We start from the raw sequence: 19,398 nt of genomic DNA, 5'->3' as shown, positions 1-19,398 counted from the left end.
AAAATAATGCATTTTTTCTTTATTTATTAGCATGAAGAAACAATATCCTCCTTCAGAAAAATGAAATAACTTTTAAGTGAGTATTTAATCTGTATATGGTTTACTGTAAGTGTTTTATATGAAGAGTAAACACAGTGTAGCCTTTTAAAAATTTGTGAAATCATGGACTGAACGGAGTAAAAAATAAAGGAAAGATGGAAAAGCTTACAGCACCTGGTATTCCCAGGCGGTCTCCCATCCAAGTACTAACCAGGCCCGACCCTGCTTAGCTTCCGAGATCAGACGAGATCGGGCGTTCTCAGGGTGGTATGGCCGTAAGCGAAAGATCAACTCCCAACAAGCCTATTTATAAGTCACTCACAGACCTGAGTCTTTTCACTGTCATTTACTGCTCTTGACAAAAGTAAAGCAGCTCTACGGACTAATACAAAGATCTTGCCTCAAAATAAAAGCTCCTTTTAACTTTCACTACAAAAAGTAACCAAAGAAAAAAAGACAAAAACTGCCTATATGTCTTAATTTTTATCTCTTCATTTTTTTTGTTCAATTTTCTTGCTCTACGTTTCTTACTCAATGGAATGGAAGCTTCAGATTAGGCCCAATAAAAAAAAAGCCCAATTAAAAAAAATCATATTTACAAAGAGTATTCTGAGAAATAAATTAATAAAATCATACACACACATTAAAGTATACTTGGCATACATTTACAGAAAGGCCCTGTGTCCTACAGAAGGTGCCTTTTTAATTTTTTTCACCCCTGCCATCCAAACAGCCTGAGTCCGCGGCACACTTGATCCAGGTAATTAAGACCTTCAGGATCACGAGAACATTCTAGACTCAGGTGTGTTAAATCTGAAATCTTTAGCGTGGTAGAGCCCCAGGAACAGGAGTCAGTCGCCCTGTACCTATGTTAAGAAAATAAAAAATAATGCATTTTTTCTTTATTTATTAGCATGAAGAAACAATATCCTCCTTCAGAAAAATGAAATAACTTTTAAGTGAGTATTTAATCTGTATATGGTTTACTGTAAGTGTTTTATATGAAGAGTAAACACAGTGTAGCCTTGTAAAAATTTGTGACATCATGGACTGAACGGAGTAAAAAATAAAGGAAAGATGGAAAAGCTTACAGCACCTGGTATTCCCAGGCGGTCTCCCATCCAAGTACTAACCAGGCCCGACCCTGCTTAGCTTCCGAGATCAGACGAGATCGGGCGTTCTCAGGGTGGTATGGCCGTAAGCGAAAGATCAACTCCCAACTAGCCTATTTATAAGTCACTCACAGACCTGAGTCTTTTCACTGTCATTTACTGCTCTTGACAAAAGTAAAGCAGCTCTACGGACTAATACAAAGATCTTGCCTCAAAATAAAAGCTCCTTTTAACTTTCACTACAAAAAGTAACCAAAGAAAAAAAGACAAAAACTCCCTATATGTCTTAATTTTTATCTCTTCATTTTTTTGTTCAATTTTCTTGCTCTACGTTTCTTAATCAATGGAATGGAAGCTTCAGATTAGGCCCAATAAAAAAAAGCCCAATTTAAAAAAAAATCATATTTACAAAGAATATTCTGAGAAATAAATAAATAAAATCATACACACACATTAAAGTATACTTGGCATACATTTACAGAAAGGCCCTGTGTCCTACAGAAGGTGCCTTTTTAAATTTTTTCACCCCTGCCATCCAAACAGCCTGAGTCCGCGGCACACTTGATCCAGGTAATTAAGACCTTCAGGATCACGTGAACATTCTAGACTCAGGTGTGTTAAATCTGAGATCTTTAGCGTGGTAGAGCCCCAGGAACAGGAGTCAGTCGCCCTGTACCTATGTTAAGAAAATAAAAAATAATGCATTTTTTCTTCATTTATTAGCATGAAGAAACAATATCCTCCTTCAGAAAAATGAAATAACTTTTAAGTGAGTATTTAATCTGTATATGGTTTACTGTAAGTGTTTTATATGAAGAGTAAACACAGTGTAGCCTTGTAAAAATTTGTGACATCATGGACTGAACGGAGTAAAAAATAAAGGAAAGATGGAAAAGCTTACAGCACCTGGTATTCCCAGGCGGTCTCCCATCCAAGTACTAACCAGGCCCGACCCTGCTTAGCTTCCGAGATCAGACGAGATCGGGCGTTCTCAGGGTGGTATGGCCGTAAGCGAAAGATCAACTCCCAACAAGCCTATTTATAAGTCACTCACAGACCTGAGTCTTTTCACTGTCATTTACTGCTCTTGACAAAAGTAAAGCAGCTCTACGGACTAATACAAAGATCTTGCCTCAAAATAAAAGCTCCTTTTAACTTTCACTACAAAAAGTAACCAAAGAAAAAAAGACAAAAACTCCCTATATGTCTTAATTTTTATCTCTTCATTTTTTTGTTCAATTTTCTTGCTCTACGTTTCTTAATCAATGGAATGGAAGCTTCAGATTAGGCCCAATAAAAAAAAAGCCCAATTTTAAAAAAAATCATATTTACAAAGAATATTCTGAGAAATAAATAAATAAAATCATACACACACATTAAAGTATACTTGGCATACATTTACAGAAAGGCCCTGTGTCCTACAGAAGGTGCCTTTTTAATTTTTTTCACCCCTGCCATCCAAACAGCCTGAGTCCGCGGCACACTTGATCCAGGTAATTAAGACCTTCAGGATCACGTGAACATTCTAGACTCAGGTGTGTTAAATCTGAGATCTTTAGCGTGGTAGAGCCCCAGGAACAGGAGTCAGTCGCCCTGTACCTATGTTAAGAAAATAAAAAATAATGCATTTTTTCTTCATTTATTAGCATGAAGAAACAATATCCTCCTTCAGAAAAATGAAATAACTTTTAAGTGAGTATTTAATCTGTATATGGTTTACTGTAAGTGTTTTATATGAAGAGTAAACACAGTGTAGCCTTGTAAAAATTTGTGACATCATGGACTGAACGGAGTAAAAAATAAAGGAAAGATGGAAAAGCTTACAGAACCTGGTATTCCCAGGCGGTCTCCCATCCAAGTACTAACCAGGCCCGACCCTGCTTAGCTTCCGAGATCAGACGAGATCGGGCGTTCTCAGGGTGGTATGGCCGTAAGCGAAAGATCAACTCCCAACAAGCCTATTTATAAGTCACTCACAGACCTGAGTCTTTTCACTGTCATTTACTGCTCTTGACAAAAGTAAAGCAGCTCTACGGACTAATACAAAGATCTTGCCTCAAAATAAAAGCTCCTTTTAACTTTCACTACAAAAAGTAAACAAAGAAAAAAAGACAAAAACTCCCTATATGTCTTAATTTTTATCTCTTCATTTTTTTGTTCAATTTTCTTGCTCTACGTTTCTTAATCAATGGAATGGAAGCTTCAGATTAGGCCCAATAAAAAAAAGCCCAATTTAAAAAAAAATCATATTTACAAAGAATATTCTGAGAAATAAATAAATAAAATCATACACACACATTAAAGTATACTTGGCATACATTTACAGAAAGGCCCTGTGTCCTACAGAAGGTGCATTTTTAATTTTTTTCACCCCTGCCATCCAAACAGCCTGAGTCCGCGGCACACTTGATCCAGGTAATTAGGACCTTCAGGATCACGTGAACATTCTAGACTCAGGTGTGTTAAATCTGAAATCTTTAGCGTGGTAGAGCCCCAGGAACAGGAGTCAGTCGCCCTGTACCTATGTTAAGAAAATAAAAATAATGCATTTTTTCTTTATTTATTAGCATGAAGAAACAATATCCTCCTTCAGAAAAATGAAATAACTTTTAAGTGAGTATTTAATCTGTATATGGTTTACTGTAAGTGTTTTATATGAAGAGTAAACACAGTGTAGCCTTTTAAAAATTTGTGAAATCATGGACTGAACGGAGTAAAAAATAAAGGAAAGATGGAAAAGCTTACAGCACCTGGTATTCCCAGGCGGTCTCCCATCCAAGTACTAACCAGGCCCGACCCTGCTTAGCTTCCGAGATCAGACGAGATCGGGCGTTCTCAGGGTGGTATGGCCGTAAGCGAAAGATCAACTCCCAACAAGCCTATTTATAAGTCACTCACAGACCTGAGTCTTTTCACTGTCATTTACTGCTCTTGACAAAAGTAAAGCAGCTCTACGGACTAATACAAAGATCTTGCCTCAAAATAAAAGCTCCTTTTAACTTTCACTACAAAAAGTAACCAAAGAAAAAAAGACAAAAACTGCCTATATGTCTTAATTTTTATCTCTTCATTTTTTTTGTTCAATTTTCTTGCTCTACGTTTCTTACTCAATGGAATGGAAGCTTCAGATTAGGCCCAATAAAAAAAAAGCCCAATTAAAAAAAATCATATTTACAAAGAGTATTCTGAGAAATAAATAAATAAAATCATACACACACATTAAAGTATACTTGGCATACATTTACAGAAAGGCCCTGTGTCCTACAGAAGGTGCCTTTTTAATTTTTTTCACCCCTGCCATCCAAACAGCCTGAGTCCGCGGCACACTTGATCCAGGTAATTAAGACCTTCAGGATCACGTGAACATTCTAGACTCAGGTGTGTTAAATCTGAAATCTTTAGCGTGGTAGAGCCCCAGGAACAGGAGTCAGTCGCCCTGTACCTATGTTAAGAAAATAAAAAATAATGCATTTTTTCTTTATTTATTAGCATGAAGAAACAATATCCTCCTTCAGAAAAATGAAATAACTTTTAAGTGAGTATTTAATCTGTATATGGTTTACTGTAAGTGTTTTATATGAAGAGTAAACACAGTGTAGCCTTGTAAAAATTTGTGACATCATGGACTGAACGGAGTAAAAAATAAAGGAAAGATGGAAAAGCTTACAGCACCTGGTATTCCCAGGCGGTCTCCCATCCAAGTACTAACCAGGCCCGACCCTGCTTAGCTTCCGCGATCAGACGAGATCGGGCGTTCTCAGGGTGGTATGGCCGTAAGCGAAAGATCAACTCCCAACAAGCCTATTTATAAGTCACTCACAGACCTGAGTCTTTTCACTGTCATTTACTGCTCTTGACAAAAGTAAAGCAGCTCTACGGACTAATACAAAGATCTTGCCTCAAAATAAAAGCTCCTTTTAACTTTCACTACAAAAAGTAAACAAAGAAAAAAAGACAAAAACTCCCTATATGTCTTAATTTTTATCTCTTCATTTTTTTTGTTCAATTTTCTTGCTCTACGTTTCTTACTCAATGGAATGGAAGCTTCAGATTAGGCCCAATAAAAAAAAAAGCCCAATTAAAAAAAAATCATATTTACAAAGAGTATTCTGAGAAATAAATAAATAAAATCATACACACACATTAAAGTATACTTGGCATACATTTACAGAAAGGCCCTGTGTCCTACAGAAGGTGCCTTTTTAATTTTTTTCACCCCTGCCATCCAAACAGCCTGAGTCCGCGGCACACTTGATCCAGGTAATTAAGACCTTCAGGATCACGTGAACATTCTAGACTCAGGTGTGTTAAATCTGAAATCTTTAGCGTGGTAGAGCCCCAGGAACAGGAGTCAGTCGCCCTGTACCTATGTTAAGAAAATAAAAAATAATGCATTTTTTCTTTATTTATTAGCATGAAGAAACAATATCCTCCTTCAGAAAAATGAAATAACTTTTAAGTGAGTATTTAATCTGTATATGGTTTACTGTAAGTGTTTTATATGAAGAGTAAACACAGTGTAGCCTTTTAAAAATTTGTGAAATCATGGACTGAACGGAGTAAAAAATAAAGGAAAGATGGAAAAGCTTACAGCACCTGGTATTCCCAGGCGGTCTCCCATCCAAGTACTAACCAGGCCCGACCCTGCTTAGCTTCCGAGATCAGACGAGATCGGGCGTTCTCAGGGTGGTATGGCCGTAAGCGAAAGATCAACTCCCAACAAGCCTATTTATAAGTCACTCACAGACCTGAGTCTTTTCACTGTCATTTACTGCTCTTGACAAAAGTAAAGCAGCTCTACGGACTAATACAAAGATCTTGCCTCAAAATAAAAGCTCCTTTTAACTTTCACTACAAAAAGTAACCAAAGAAAAAAAGACAAAAACTCCCTATATGTCTTAATTTTTATCTCTTCATTTTTTTTGTTCAATTTTCTTGCTCTACGTTTCTTACTCAATGGAATGGAAGCTTCAGATTAGGCCCAATAAAAAAAAAAGCCCAATTAAAAAAAAAATCATATTTACAAAGAATATTCTGAGAAATAAATAAATAAAATCATACACACACATTAAAGTATACTTGGCATACATTTACAGAAAGGCCCTGTGTCCTACAGAAGGTGCCTTTTTAAATTTTTTCACCCCTGCCATCCAAACAGCCTGAGTCCGCGGCACACTTGATCCAGGTAATTAGGACCTTCAGGATCACGTGAACATTCTAGACTCAGGTGTGTTAAATCTGAAATCTTTAGCGTGGTAGAGCCCCAGGAACAGGAGTCAGTCGCCCTGTACCTATGTTAAGAAAATAAAAATAATGCATTTTTTCTTTATTTATTAGCATGAAGAAACAATATCCTCCTTCAGAAAAATGAAATAACTTTTAAGTGAGTATTTAATCTGTATATGGTTTACTGTAAGTGTTTTATATGAAGAGTAAACACAGTGTAGCCTTTTAAAAATTTGTGAAATCATGGACTGAACGGAGTAAAAAATAAAGGAAAGATGGAAAAGCTTACAGCACCTGGTATTCCCAGGCGGTCTCCCATCCAAGTACTAACCAGGCCCGACCCTGCTTAGCTTCCGAGATCAGACGAGATCGGGCGTTCTCAGGGTGGTATGGCCGTAAGCGAAAGATCAACTCCCAACAAGCCTATTTATAAGTCACTCACAGACCTGAGTCTTTTCACTGTCATTTACTGCTCTTGACAAAAGTAAAGCAGCTCTACGGACTAATACAAAGATCTTGCCTCAAAATAAAAGCTCCTTTTAACTTTCACTACAAAAAGTAACCAAAGAAAAAAAGACAAAAACTGCCTATATGTCTTAATTTTTATCTCTTCATTTTTTTTGTTCAATTTTCTTGCTCTACGTTTCTTACTCAATGGAATGGAAGCTTCAGATTAGGCCCAATAAAAAAAAAGCCCAATTAAAAAAAATCATATTTACAAAGAGTATTCTGAGAAATAAATAAATAAAATCATACACACACATTAAAGTATACTTGGCATACATTTACAGAAAGGCCCTGTGTCCTACAGAAGGTGCCTTTTTAATTTTTTTCACCCCTGCCATCCAAACAGCCTGAGTCCGCGGCACACTTGATCCAGGTAATTAAGACCTTCAGGATCACGTGAACATTCTAGACTCAGGTGTGTTAAATCTGAGATCTTTAGCGTGGTAGAGCCCCAGGAACAGGAGTCAGTCGCCCTGTACCTATGTTAAGAAAATAAAAAATAATGCATTTTTTCTTCATTTATTAGCATGAAGAAACAATATCCTCCTTCAGAAAAATGAAATAACTTTTAAGTGAGTATTTAATCTGTATATGGTTTACTGTAAGTGTTTTATATGAAGAGTAAACACAGTGTAGCCTTGTAAAAATTTGTGACATCATGGACTGAACGGAGTAAAAAATAAAGGAAAGATGGAAAAGCTTACAGAACCTGGTATTCCCAGGCGGTCTCCCATCCAAGTACTAACCAGGCCCGACCCTGCTTAGCTTCCGAGATCAGACGAGATCGGGCGTTCTCAGGGTGGTATGGCCGTAAGCGAAAGATCAACTCCCAACAAGCCTATTTATAAGTCACTCACAGACCTGAGTCTTTTCACTGTCATTTACTGCTCTTGACAAAAGTAAAGCAGCTACGGACTAATACAAAGATCTTGCCTCAAAATAAAAGCTCCTTTTAACTTTCACTACAAAAAGTAAACAAAGAAAAAAAGACAAAAACTCCCTATATGTCTTAATTTTTATCTCTTCATTTTTTTTGTTCAATTTTCTTGCTCTACGTTTCTTACTCAATGGAATGGAAGCTTCAGATTAGGCCCAATAAAAAAAAAAGCCCAATTAAAAAAAAAATCATATTTACAAAGAATATTCTGAGAAATAAATTAATAAAATCATACACACACATTAAAGTATACTTGGCATACATTTACAGAAAGGCCCTGTGTCCTACAGAAGGTGCCTTTTTAATTTTTTTCACCCCTGCCATCCAAACAGCCTGAGTCCGCGGCACACTTGATCCAGGTAATTAAGACCTTCAGGATCACGTGAACATTCTAGACTCAGGTGTGTTAAATCTGAGATCTTTAGCGTGGTAGAGCCCCAGGAACAGGAGTCAGTCGCCCTGTACCTATGTTAAGAAAATAAAAAATAATGCATTTTTTCTTCATTTATTAGCATGAAGAAACAATATCCTCCTTCAGAAAAATGAAATAACTTTTAAGTGAGTATTTAATCTGTATATGGTTTACTGTAAGTGTTTTTTATGAAGAGTAAACACAGTGTAGCCTTTTAAAAATTTGTGAAATCATGGACTGAACGGAGTAAAAAATAAAGGAAAGATGGAAAAGCTTACAGCACCTGGTATTCCCAGGCGGTCTCCCATCCAAGTACTAACCAGGCCCGACCCTGCTTAGCTTCCGAGATCAGACGAGATCGGGCGTTCTCAGGGTGGTATGGCCGTAAGCGAAAGATCAACTCCCAACAAGCCTATTTATAAGTCACTCACAGACCTGAGTCTTTTCACTGTCATTTACTGCTCTTGACAAAAGTAAAGCAGCTCTACGGACTAATACAAAGATCTTGCCTCAAAATAAAAGCTCCTTTTAACTTTCACTACAAAAAGTAACCAAAGAAAAAAAGACAAAAACTGCCTATATGTCTTAATTTTTATCTCTTCATTTTTTTTGTTCAATTTTCTTGCTCTACGTTTCTTACTCAATGGAATGGAAGCTTCAGATTAGGCCCAATAAAAAAAAAGCCCAATTAAAAAAAATCATATTTACAAAGAGTATTCTGAGAAATAAATAAATAAAATCATACACACACATTAAAGTATACTTGGCATACATTTACAGAAAGGCCCTGTGTCCTACAGAAGGTGCCTTTTTAATTTTTTTCACCCCTGCCATCCAAACAGCCTGAGTCCGCGGCACACTTGATCCAGGTAATTAAGACCTTCAGGATCACGTGAACATTCTAGACTCAGGTGTGTTAAATCTGAGATCTTTAGCGTGGTAGAGCCCCAGGAACAGGAGTCAGTCGCCCTGTACCTATGTTAAGAAAATAAAAAATAATGCATTTTTTCTTCATTTATTAGCATGAAGAAACAATATCCTCCTTCAGAAAAATGAAATAACTTTTAAGTGAGTATTTAATCTGTATATGGTTTACTGTAAGTGTTTTATATGAAGAGTAAACACAGTGTAGCCTTGTAAAAATTTGTGACATCATGGACTGAACGGAGTAAAAAATAAAGGAAAGATGGAAAAGCTTACAGAACCTGGTATTCCCAGGCGGTCTCCCATCCAAGTACTAACCAGGCCCGACCCTGCTTAGCTTCCGAGATCAGACGAGATCGGGCGTTCTCAGGGTGGTATGGCCGTAAGCGAAAGATCAACTCCCAACAAGCCTATTTATAAGTCACTCACAGACCTGAGTCTTTTCACTGTCATTTACTGCTCTTGACAAAAGTAAAGCAGCTACGGACTAATACAAAGATCTTGCCTCAAAATAAAAGCTCCTTTTAACTTTCACTACAAAAAGTAACCAAAGAAAAAAAGACAAAAACTCCCTATATGTCTTAATTTTTATCTCTTCATTTTTTTTGTTCAATTTTCTTGCTCTACGTTTCTTACTCAATGGAATGGAAGCTTCAGATTAGGCCCAATAAAAAAAAAAGCCCAATTAAAAAAAAAATCATATTTACAAAGAATATTCTGAGAAATAAATAAATAAAATCATACACACACATTAAAGTATACTTGGCATACATTTACAGAAAGGCCCTGTGTCCTACAGAAGGTGCCTTTTTAAATTTTTTCACCCCTGCCATCCAAACAGCCTGAGTCCGCGGCACACTTGATCCAGGTAATTAAGACCTTCAGGATCACGTGAACATTCTAGACTCAGGTGTGTTAAATCTGAAATCTTTAGCGTGGTAGAGCCCCAGGAACAGGAGTCAGTCGCCCTGTACCTATGTTAAGAAAATAAAAAATAATGCATTTTTTCTTTATTTATTAGCATGAAGAAACAATATCCTCCTTCAGAAAAATGAAATAACTTTTAAGTGAGTATTTAATCTGTATATGGTTTACTGTAAGTGTTTTATATGAAGAGTAAACACAGTGTAGCCTTGTAAAAATTTGTGACATCATGGACTGAACGGAGTAAAAAATAAAGGAAAGATGGAAAAGCTTACAGCACCTGGTATTCCCAGGCGGTCTCCCATCCAAGTACTAACCAGGCCCGACCCTGCTTAGCTTCCGAGATCAGACGAGATCGGGCGTTCTCAGGGTGGTATGGCCGTAAGCGAAAGATCAACTCCCAACAAGCCTATTTATAAGTCACTCACAGACCTGAGTCTTTTCACTGTCATTTACTGCTCTTGACAAAAGTAAAGCAGCTCTACGGACTAATACAAAGATCTTGCCTCAAAATAAAAGCTCCTTTTAACTTTCACTACAAAAAGTAACCAAAGAAAAAAAGACAAAAACTCCCTATATGTCTTAATTTTTATCTCTTCATTTTTTTGTTCAATTTTCTTGCTCTACGTTTCTTAATCAATGGAATGGAAGCTTCAGATTAGGCCCAATAAAAAAAAAGCCCAATTTAAAAAAAAATCATATTTACAAAGAATATTCTGAGAAATAAATAAATAAAATCATACACACACATTAAAGTATACTTGGCATACATTTACAGAAAGGCCCTGTGTCCTACAGAAGGTGCCTTTTTAATTTTTTTCACCCCTGCCATCCAAACAGCCTGAGTCCGCGGCACACTTGATCCAGGTAATTAAGACCTTCAGGATCACGTGAACATTCTAGACTCAGGTGTGTTAAATCTGAGATCTTTAGCGTGGTAGAGCCCCAGGAACAGGAGTCAGTCGCCCTGTACCTATGTTAAGAAAATAAAAAATAATGCATTTTTTCTTCATTTATTAGCATGAAGAAACAATATCCTCCTTCAGAAAAATGAAATAACTTTTAAGTGAGTATTTAATCTGTATATGGTTTACTGTAAGTGTTTTATATGAAGAGTAAACACAGTGTAGCCTTGTAAAAATTTGTGACATCATGGACTGAACGGAGTAAAAAATAAAGGAAAGATGGAAAAGCTTACAGAACCTGGTATTCCCAGGCGGTCTCCCATCCAAGTACTAACCAGGCCCGACCCTGCTTAGCTTCCGAGATCAGACGAGATCGGGCGTTCTCAGGGTGGTATGGCCGTAAGCGAAAGATCAACTCCCAACAAGCCTATTTATAAGTCACTCACAGACCTGAGTCTTTTCACTGTCATTTACTGCTCTTGACAAAAGTAAAGCAGCTCTACGGACTAATACAAAGATCTTGCCTCAAAATAAAAGCTCCTTTTAACTTTCACTACAAAAAGTAACCAAAGAAAAAAAGACAAAAACTCCCTATATGTCTTAATTTTTATCTCTTCATTTTTTTGTTCAATTTTCTTGCTCTACGTTTCTTAATCAATGGAATGGAAGCTTCAGATTAGGCCCAATAAAAAAAAGCCCAATTTAAAAAAAAATCATATTTACAAAGAATATTCTGAGAAATAAATAAATAAAATCATACACACACATTAAAGTATACTTGGCATACATTTACAGAAAGGCCCTGTGTCCTACAGAAGGTGCATTTTTAATTTTTTTCACCCCTGCCATCCAAACAGCCTGAGTCCGCGGCACACTTGATCCAGGTAATTAGGACCTTCAGGATCACGTGAACATTCTAGACTCAGGTGTGTTAAATCTGAAATCTTTAGCGTGGTAGAGCCCCAGGAACAGGAGTCAGTCGCCCTGTACCTATGTTAAGAAAATAAAAATAATGCATTTTTTCTTTATTTATTAGCATGAAGAAACAATATCCTCCTTCAGAAAAATGAAATAACTTTTAAGTGAGTATTTAATCTGTATATGGTTTACTGTAAGTGTTTTATATGAAGAGTAAACACAGTGTAGCCTTTTAAAAATTTGTGAAATCATGGACTGAACGGAGTAAAAAATAAAGGAAAGATGGAAAAGCTTACAGCACCTGGTATTCCCAGGCGGTCTCCCATCCAAGTACTAACCAGGCCCGACCCTGCTTAGCTTCCGAGATCAGACGAGATCGGGCGTTCTCAGGGTGGTATGGCCGTAAGCGAAAGATCAACTCCCAACAAGCCTATTTATAAGTCACTCACAGACCTGAGTCTTTTCACTCTCATTTACTGCTCTTGACAAAAGTAAAGCAGCTCTACGGACTAATACAAAGATCTTGCCTCAAAATAAAAGCTCCTTTTAACTTTCACTACAAAAAGTAACCAAAGAAAAAAAGACAAAAACTGCCTATATGTCTTAATTTTTATCTCTTCATTTTTTTTGTTCAATTTTCTTGCTCTACGTTTCTTACTCAATGGAATGGAAGCTTCAGATTAGGCCCAATAAAAAAAAAGCCCAATTAAAAAAAATCATATTTACAAAGAGTATTCTGAGAAATAAATAAATAAAATCATACACACACATTAAAGTATACTTGGCATACATTTACAGAAAGGCCCTGTGTCCTACAGAAGGTGCCTTTTTAATTTTTTTCACCCCTGCCATCCAAACAGCCTGAGTCCGCGGCACACTTGATCCAGGTAATTAAGACCTTCAGGATCACGTGAACATTCTAGACTCAGGTGTGTTAAATCTGAAATCTTTAGCGTGGTAGAGCCCCAGGAACAGGAGTCAGTCGCCCTGTACCTATGTTAAGAAAATAAAAAATAATGCATTTTTTCTTCATTTATTAGCATGAAGAAACAATATCCTCCTTCAGAAAAATGAAATAACTTTTAAGTGAGTATTTAATCTGTATATGGTTTACTGTAAGTGTTTTATATGAAGAGTAAACACAGTGTAGCCTTGTAAAAATTTGTGACATCATGGACTGAACGGAGTAAAAAATAAAGGAAAGATGGAAAAGCTTACAGCACCTGGTATTCCCAGGCGGTCTCCCATCCAAGTACTAACCAGGCCCGACCCTGCTTAGCTTCCGAGATCAGACGAGATCGGGCGTTCTCAGGGTGGTATGGCCGTAAGCGAAAGATCAACTCCCAACAAGCCTATTTATAAGTCACTCACAGACCTGAGTCTTTTCACTGTCATTTACTGCTCTTGACAAAAGTAAAGCAGCTCTACGGACTAATACAAAGATCTTGCCTCAAAATAAAAGCTCCTTTTAACTTTCACTACAAAAAGTAAACAAAGAAAAAAAGACAAAAACTCCCTATATGTCTTAATTTTTATCTCTTCATTTTTTTTGTTCAATTTTCTTGCTCTACGTTTCTTACTCAATGGAATGGAAGCTTCAGATTAGGCCCAATAAAAAAAAAAAGCCCAATTAAAAAAAATCATATTTACAAAGAGTATTCTGAGAAATAAATAAATAAAATCATACACACACATTAAAGTATACTTGGCATACATTTACAGAAAGGCCCTGTGTCCTACAGAAGGTGCCTTTTTAATTTTTTTCACCCCTGCCATCCAAACAGCCTGAGTCCGCGGCACACTTGATCCAGGTAATTAAGACCTTCAGGATCACGTGAACATTCTAGACTCAGGTGTGTTAAATCTGAAATCTTTAGCGTGGTAGAGCCCCAGGAACAGGAGTCAGTCGCCCTGTACCTATGTTAAGAAAATAAAAAATAATGCATTTTTTCTTTATTTATTAGCATGAAGAAACAATATCCTCCTTCAGAAAAATGAAATAACTTTTAAGTGAGTATTTAATCTGTATATGGTTTACTGTAAGTGTTTTATATGAAGAGTAAACACAGTGTAGCCTTTTAAAAATTTGTGAAATCATGGACTGAACGGAGTAAAAAATAAAGGAAAGATGGAAAAGCTTACAGCACCTGGTATTCCCAGGCGGTCTCCCATCCAAGTACTAACCAGGCCCGACCCTGCTTAGCTTCCGAGATCAGACGAGATCGGGCGTTCTCAGGGTGGTATGGCCGTAAGCGAAAGATCAACTCCCAACAAGCCTATTTATAAGTCACTCACAGACCTGAGTCTTTTCACTGTCATTTACTGCTCTTGACAAAAGTAAAGCAGCTCTACGGACTAATACAAAGATCTTGCCTCAAAATAAAAGCTCCTTTTAACTTTCACTACAAAAAGTAACCAAAGAAAAAAAGACAAAAACTGCCTATATGTCTTAATTTTTATCTCTTCATTTTTTTTGTTCAATTTTCTTGCTCTACGTTTCTTACTCAATGGAATGGAAGCTTCAGATTAGGCCCAATAAAAAAAAAGCCCAATTAAAAAAAATCATATTTACAAAGAGTATTCTGAGAAATAAATTAATAAAATCATACACACACATTAAAGTATACTTGGCATACATTTACAGAAAGGCCCTGTGTCCTACAGAAGGTGCCTTTTTAATTTTTTTCACCCCTGCCATCCAAACAGCCTGAGTCCGCGGCACACTTGATCCAGGTAATTAAGACCTTCAGGATCACGAGAACATTCTAGACTCAGGTGTGTTAAATCTGAAATCTTTAGCGTGGTAGAGCCCCAGGAACAGGAGTCAGTCGCCCTGTACCTATGTTAAGAAAATAAAAAATAATGCATTTTTTCTTTATTTATTAGCATGAAGAAACAATATCCTCCTTCAGAAAAATGAAATAACTTTTAAGTGAGTATTTAATCTGTATATGGTTTACTGTAAGTGTTTTATATGAAGAGTAAACACAGTGTAGCCTTGTAAAAATTTGTGACATCATGGACTGAACGGAGTAAAAAATAAAGGAAAGATGGAAAAGCTTACAGCACCTGGTATTCCCAGGCGGTCTCCCATCCAAGTACTAACCAGGCCCGACCCTGCTTAGCTTCCGAGATCAGACGAGATCGGGCGTTCTCAGGGTGGTATGGCCGTAAGCGAAAGATCAACTCCCAACAAGCCTATTTATAAGTCACTCACAGACCTGAGTCTTTTCACTGTCATTTACTGCTCTTGACAAAAGTAAAGCAGCTCTACGGACTAATACAAAGATCTTGCCTCAAAATAAAAGCTCCTTTTAACTTTCACTACAAAAAGTAACCAAAGAAAAAAAGACAAAAACTCCCTATATGTCTTAATTTTTATCTCTTCATTTTTTTGTTCAATTTTCTTGCTCTACGTTTCTTAATCAATGGAATGGAAGCTTCAGATTAGGCCCAATAAAAAAAAAGCCCAATTTAAAAAAAAAATCATATTTACAAAGAATATTCTGAGAAATAAATAAATAAAATCATACACACACATTAAAGTATACTTGGCATACATTTACAGAAAGGCCCTGTGTCCTACAGAAGGTGCCTTTTTAATTTTTTTCACCCCTGCCATCCAAACAGCCTGAGTCCGCGGCACACTTGATCCAGGTAATTAAGACCTTCAGGATCACGTGAACATTCTAGACTCAGGTGTGTTAAATCTGAGATCTTTAGCGTGGTAGAGCCCCAGGAACAGGAGTCAGTCGCCCTGTACCTATGTTAAGAAAATAAAAAATAATGCATTTTTTCTTCATTTATTAGCATGAAGAAACAATATCCTCCTTCAGAAAAATGAAATAACTTTTAAGTGAGTATTTAATCTGTATATGGTTTACTGTAAGTGTTTTATATGAAGAGTAAACACAGTGTAGCCTTGTAAAAATTTGTGACATCATGGACTGAACGGAGTAAAAAATAAAGGAAAGATGGAAAAGCTTACAGAACCTGGTATTCCCAGGCGGTCTCCCATCCAAGTACTAACCAGGCCCGACCCTGCTTAGCTTCCGAGATCAGACGAGATCGGGCGTTCTCAGGGTGGTATGGCCGTAAGCGAAAGATCAACTCCCAACAAGCCTATTTATAAGTCACTCACAGACCTGAATCTTTTCACTGTCATTTACTGCTCTTGACAAAAGTAAAGCAGCTACGGACTAATACAAAGATCTTGCCTCAAAATAAAAGCTCCTTTTAACTTTCACTACAAAAAGTAACCAAAGAAAAAAAGACAAAAACTCCCTATATGTCTTAATTTTTATCTCTTCATTTTTTTTGTTCAATTTTCTTGCTCTACGTTTCTTACTCAATGGAATGGAAGCTTCAGATTAGGCCCAATAAAAAAAAAGCCCAATTAAAAAAAAAATCATATTTACAAAGAATATTCTGAGAAATAAATAAATAAAATCATACACACACATTAAAGTATACTTGGCATACATTTACAGAAAGGCCCTGTGTCCTACAGAAGGTGCCTTTTTAAATTTTTTCACCCCTGCCATCCAAACAGCCTGAGTCCGCGGCACACTTGATCCAGGTAATTAAGACCTTCAGGATCACGTGAACATTCTAGACTCAGGTGTGTTAAATCTGAAATCTTTAGCGTGGTAGAGCCCCAGGAACAGGAGTCAGTCGCCCTGTACCTATGTTAAGAAAATAAAAAATAATGCATTTTTTCTTTATTTATTAGCATGAAGAAACAATATCCTCCTTCAGAAAAATGAAATAACTTTTAAGTGAGTATTTAATCTGTATATGGTTTACTGTAAGTGTTTTATATGAAGAGTAAACACAGTGTAGCCTTGTAAAAATTTGTGACATCATGGACTGAACGGAGTAAAAAATAAAGGAAAAATGGAAAAGCTTACAGCACCTGGTATTCCCAGGCGGTCTCCCATCCAAGTACTAACCAGGCCCGACCCTGCTTAGCTTCCGAGATCAGACGAGATCGGGCGTTCTCAGGGTGGTATGGCCGTAAGCGAAAGATCAACTCCCAACAAGCCTATTTATAAGTCACTCACAGACCTGAGTCTTTTCACTGTCATTTACTGCTCTTGACAAAAGTAAAGCAGCTCTACGGACTAATACAAAGATCTTGCCTCAAAATAAAAGCTCCTTTTAACTTTCACTACAAAAAGTAAACAAAGAAAAAAAGACAAAAACTCCCTATATGTCTTAATTTTTATCTCTTCATTTTTTTGTTCAATTTTCTTGCTCTACGTTTCTTAATCAATGGAATGGAAGCTTCAGATTAGGCCCAATAAAAAAAAAGCCCAATTTAAAAAAAAATCATATTTACAAAGAATATTCTGAGAAATAAATAAATAAAATCATACACACACATTAAAGTATACTTGGCATACATTTACAGAAAGGCCCTGTGTCCTACAGAAGGTGCCTTTTTAATTTTTTTCACCCCTGCCATCCAAACAGCCTGAGTCCGCGGCACACTTGATCCAGGTAATTAAGACCTTCAGGATCACGTGAACATTCTAGACTCAGGTGTGTTAAATCTGAGATCTTTAGCGTGGTAGAGCCCCAGGAACAGGAGTCAGTCGCCCTGTACCTATGTTAAGAAAATAAAAAATAATGCATTTTTTCTTCATTTATTAGCATGAAGAAACAATATCCTCCTTCAGAAAAATGAAATAACTTTTAAGTGAGTATTTAATCTGTATATGGTTTACTGTAAGTGTTTTATATGAAGAGTAAACACAGTGTAGCCTTGTAAAAATTTGTGACATCATGGACTGAACGGAGTAAAAAATAAAGGAAAGATGGAAAAGCTTACAGAACCTGGTATTCCCAGGCGGTCTCCCATCCAAGTACTAACCAGGCCCGACCCTGCTTAGCTTCCGAGATCAGACGAGATCGGGCGTTCTCAGGGTGGTATGGCCGTAAGCGAAAGATCAACTCCCAACAAGCCTATTTATAAGTCACTCACAGACCTGAGTCTTTTCACTGTCATTTACTGCTCTTGACAAAAGTAAAGCAGCTACGGACTAATACAAAGATCTTGCCTCAAAATAAAAGCTCCTTTTAACTTTCACTACAAAAAGTAACCAAAGAAAAAAAGACAAAAACTCCCTATATGTCTTAATTTTTATCTCTTCATTTTTTTTGTTCAATTTTCTTGCTCTACGTTTCTTACTCAATGGAATGGAAGCTTCAGATTAGGCCCAATAAAAAAAAAAGCCCAATTAAAAAAAAAATCATATTTACAAAGAATATTCTGAGAAATAAATAAATAAAATCATACACACACATTAAAGTATACTTGGCATACATTTACAGAAAGGCCCTGTGTCCTACAGAAGGTGCCTTTTTAAATTTTTTCACCCCTGCCATCCAAACAGCCTGAGTCCGCGGCACACTTGATCCAGGTAATTAAGACCTTCAGGATCACGTGAACATTCTAGACTCAGGTGTGTTAAATCTGAAATCTTTAGCGTGGTAGAGCCCCAGGAACAGGAGTCAGTCGCCCTGTACCTATGTTAAGAAAATAAAAAATAATGCATTTTTTCTTTATTTATTAGCATGAAGAAACAATATCCTCCTTCAGAAAAATGAAATAACTTTTAAGTGAGTATTTAATCTGTATATGGTTTACTGTAAGTGTTTTATATGAAGAGTAAACACAGTGTAGCCTTGTAAAAATTTGTGACATCATGGACTGAACGGAGTAAAAAATAAAGGAAAGATGGAAAAGCTTACAGCACCTGGTATTCCCAGGCGGTCTCCCATCCAAGTACTAACCAGGCCCGACCCTGCTTAGCTTCCGAGATCAGACGAGATCGGGCGTTCTCAGGGTGGTATGGCCGTAAGCGAAAGATCAACTCCCAACAAGCCTATTTATAAGTCACTCACAGACCTGAGTCTTTTCACTGTCATTTACTGCTCTTGACAAAAGTAAAGCAGCTCTACGGACTAATACAAAGATCTTGCCTCAAAATAAAAGCTCCTTTTAACTTTCACTACAAAAAGTAACCAAAGAAAAAAAGACAAAAACTCCCTATATGTCTTAATTTTTATCTCTTCATTTTTTTGTTCAATTTTCTTGCTCTACGTTTCTTAATCAATGGAATGGAAGCTTCAGATTAGGCCCAATAAAAAAAAGCCCAATTTAAAAAAAAATCATATTTACAAAGAATATTCTGAGAAATAAATAAATAAAATCATACACACACATTAAAGTATACTTGGCATACATTTACAGAAAGGCCCTGTGTCCTACAGAAGGTGCCTTTTTAATTTTTTTCACCCCTGCCATCCAAACAGCCTGAGTCCGCGGCACACTTGATCCAGGTAATTAAGACCTTCAGGATCACGTGAACATTCTAGACTCAGGTGTGTTAAATCTGAGATCTTTAGCGTGGTAGAGCCCCAGGAACAGGAGTCAGTCGCCCTGTACCTATGTTAAGAAAATAAAAAATAATGCATTTTTTCTTCATT

The 19,398-nt window shown here is 36.8% G+C and overlaps 21 non-coding genes across 21 annotated transcripts; all 21 read right to left on the bottom strand.

The window, feature by feature from the left end:
• Positions 1 to 201: 201 nt before the first annotated feature.
• On the bottom strand, positions 202 to 320 carry LOC125782896 (5S ribosomal RNA). Its single transcript, XR_007425634.1, has one exon. It is a non-coding gene; the product is annotated as a 5S ribosomal RNA (ribosomal RNA).
• An 803-nt stretch (positions 321 to 1,123) lies between these two features.
• On the bottom strand, positions 1,124 to 1,242 carry LOC125782895 (5S ribosomal RNA). The gene has a single exon (XR_007425633.1). It is a non-coding gene; the product is annotated as a 5S ribosomal RNA (ribosomal RNA).
• An 803-nt stretch (positions 1,243 to 2,045) lies between these two features.
• Positions 2,046 to 2,164, bottom strand: LOC125782894 (5S ribosomal RNA). The gene has a single exon (XR_007425632.1). It is a non-coding gene; the product is annotated as a 5S ribosomal RNA (ribosomal RNA).
• Positions 2,165 to 2,968: 804 nt separating this feature from the next.
• On the bottom strand, positions 2,969 to 3,087 carry LOC125783161 (5S ribosomal RNA). The gene has a single exon (XR_007425896.1). It is a non-coding gene; the product is annotated as a 5S ribosomal RNA (ribosomal RNA).
• Positions 3,088 to 3,889: 802 nt separating this feature from the next.
• LOC125782893 (5S ribosomal RNA) lies at positions 3,890 to 4,008 on the bottom strand. The gene has a single exon (XR_007425631.1). It is a non-coding gene; the product is annotated as a 5S ribosomal RNA (ribosomal RNA).
• Positions 4,009 to 4,811: 803 nt separating this feature from the next.
• Positions 4,812 to 4,930, bottom strand: LOC125783221 (5S ribosomal RNA). The gene has a single exon (XR_007425955.1). It is a non-coding gene; the product is annotated as a 5S ribosomal RNA (ribosomal RNA).
• Positions 4,931 to 5,735: 805 nt separating this feature from the next.
• On the bottom strand, positions 5,736 to 5,854 carry LOC125782891 (5S ribosomal RNA). The gene has a single exon (XR_007425629.1). It is a non-coding gene; the product is annotated as a 5S ribosomal RNA (ribosomal RNA).
• An 805-nt stretch (positions 5,855 to 6,659) lies between these two features.
• On the bottom strand, positions 6,660 to 6,778 carry LOC125782890 (5S ribosomal RNA). The gene has a single exon (XR_007425628.1). It is a non-coding gene; the product is annotated as a 5S ribosomal RNA (ribosomal RNA).
• An 803-nt stretch (positions 6,779 to 7,581) lies between these two features.
• LOC125783160 (5S ribosomal RNA) lies at positions 7,582 to 7,700 on the bottom strand. Its single transcript, XR_007425895.1, has one exon. It is a non-coding gene; the product is annotated as a 5S ribosomal RNA (ribosomal RNA).
• An 804-nt stretch (positions 7,701 to 8,504) lies between these two features.
• On the bottom strand, positions 8,505 to 8,623 carry LOC125782889 (5S ribosomal RNA). The gene has a single exon (XR_007425627.1). It is a non-coding gene; the product is annotated as a 5S ribosomal RNA (ribosomal RNA).
• An 803-nt stretch (positions 8,624 to 9,426) lies between these two features.
• LOC125783159 (5S ribosomal RNA) lies at positions 9,427 to 9,545 on the bottom strand. Its single transcript, XR_007425894.1, has one exon. It is a non-coding gene; the product is annotated as a 5S ribosomal RNA (ribosomal RNA).
• An 804-nt stretch (positions 9,546 to 10,349) lies between these two features.
• On the bottom strand, positions 10,350 to 10,468 carry LOC125782888 (5S ribosomal RNA). Its single transcript, XR_007425626.1, has one exon. It is a non-coding gene; the product is annotated as a 5S ribosomal RNA (ribosomal RNA).
• Positions 10,469 to 11,272: 804 nt separating this feature from the next.
• LOC125783158 (5S ribosomal RNA) lies at positions 11,273 to 11,391 on the bottom strand. Its single transcript, XR_007425893.1, has one exon. It is a non-coding gene; the product is annotated as a 5S ribosomal RNA (ribosomal RNA).
• An 802-nt stretch (positions 11,392 to 12,193) lies between these two features.
• LOC125782887 (5S ribosomal RNA) lies at positions 12,194 to 12,312 on the bottom strand. Its single transcript, XR_007425625.1, has one exon. It is a non-coding gene; the product is annotated as a 5S ribosomal RNA (ribosomal RNA).
• Positions 12,313 to 13,115: 803 nt separating this feature from the next.
• On the bottom strand, positions 13,116 to 13,234 carry LOC125782886 (5S ribosomal RNA). The gene has a single exon (XR_007425624.1). It is a non-coding gene; the product is annotated as a 5S ribosomal RNA (ribosomal RNA).
• Positions 13,235 to 14,039: 805 nt separating this feature from the next.
• Positions 14,040 to 14,158, bottom strand: LOC125782885 (5S ribosomal RNA). Its single transcript, XR_007425623.1, has one exon. It is a non-coding gene; the product is annotated as a 5S ribosomal RNA (ribosomal RNA).
• An 803-nt stretch (positions 14,159 to 14,961) lies between these two features.
• On the bottom strand, positions 14,962 to 15,080 carry LOC125782884 (5S ribosomal RNA). The gene has a single exon (XR_007425622.1). It is a non-coding gene; the product is annotated as a 5S ribosomal RNA (ribosomal RNA).
• Positions 15,081 to 15,885: 805 nt separating this feature from the next.
• On the bottom strand, positions 15,886 to 16,004 carry LOC125783157 (5S ribosomal RNA). Its single transcript, XR_007425892.1, has one exon. It is a non-coding gene; the product is annotated as a 5S ribosomal RNA (ribosomal RNA).
• Positions 16,005 to 16,807: 803 nt separating this feature from the next.
• On the bottom strand, positions 16,808 to 16,926 carry LOC125782883 (5S ribosomal RNA). Its single transcript, XR_007425621.1, has one exon. It is a non-coding gene; the product is annotated as a 5S ribosomal RNA (ribosomal RNA).
• An 804-nt stretch (positions 16,927 to 17,730) lies between these two features.
• LOC125783156 (5S ribosomal RNA) lies at positions 17,731 to 17,849 on the bottom strand. Its single transcript, XR_007425891.1, has one exon. It is a non-coding gene; the product is annotated as a 5S ribosomal RNA (ribosomal RNA).
• An 804-nt stretch (positions 17,850 to 18,653) lies between these two features.
• LOC125782882 (5S ribosomal RNA) lies at positions 18,654 to 18,772 on the bottom strand. Its single transcript, XR_007425620.1, has one exon. It is a non-coding gene; the product is annotated as a 5S ribosomal RNA (ribosomal RNA).
• Between the last annotated feature and the right edge of the window lie 626 nt (positions 18,773 to 19,398).

The sequence above is a fragment of the Astyanax mexicanus genome, chromosome 18 (genome assembly GCF_023375975.1).
Source record: "Astyanax mexicanus isolate ESR-SI-001 chromosome 18, AstMex3_surface, whole genome shotgun sequence".
Classification (NCBI taxonomy): domain Eukaryota; kingdom Metazoa; phylum Chordata; class Actinopteri; order Characiformes; family Acestrorhamphidae; genus Astyanax; species Astyanax mexicanus.
The sequence above is the reverse complement of the archived record's forward strand: the minus strand, read 5'-3'. Positions and strand labels throughout refer to the sequence as shown.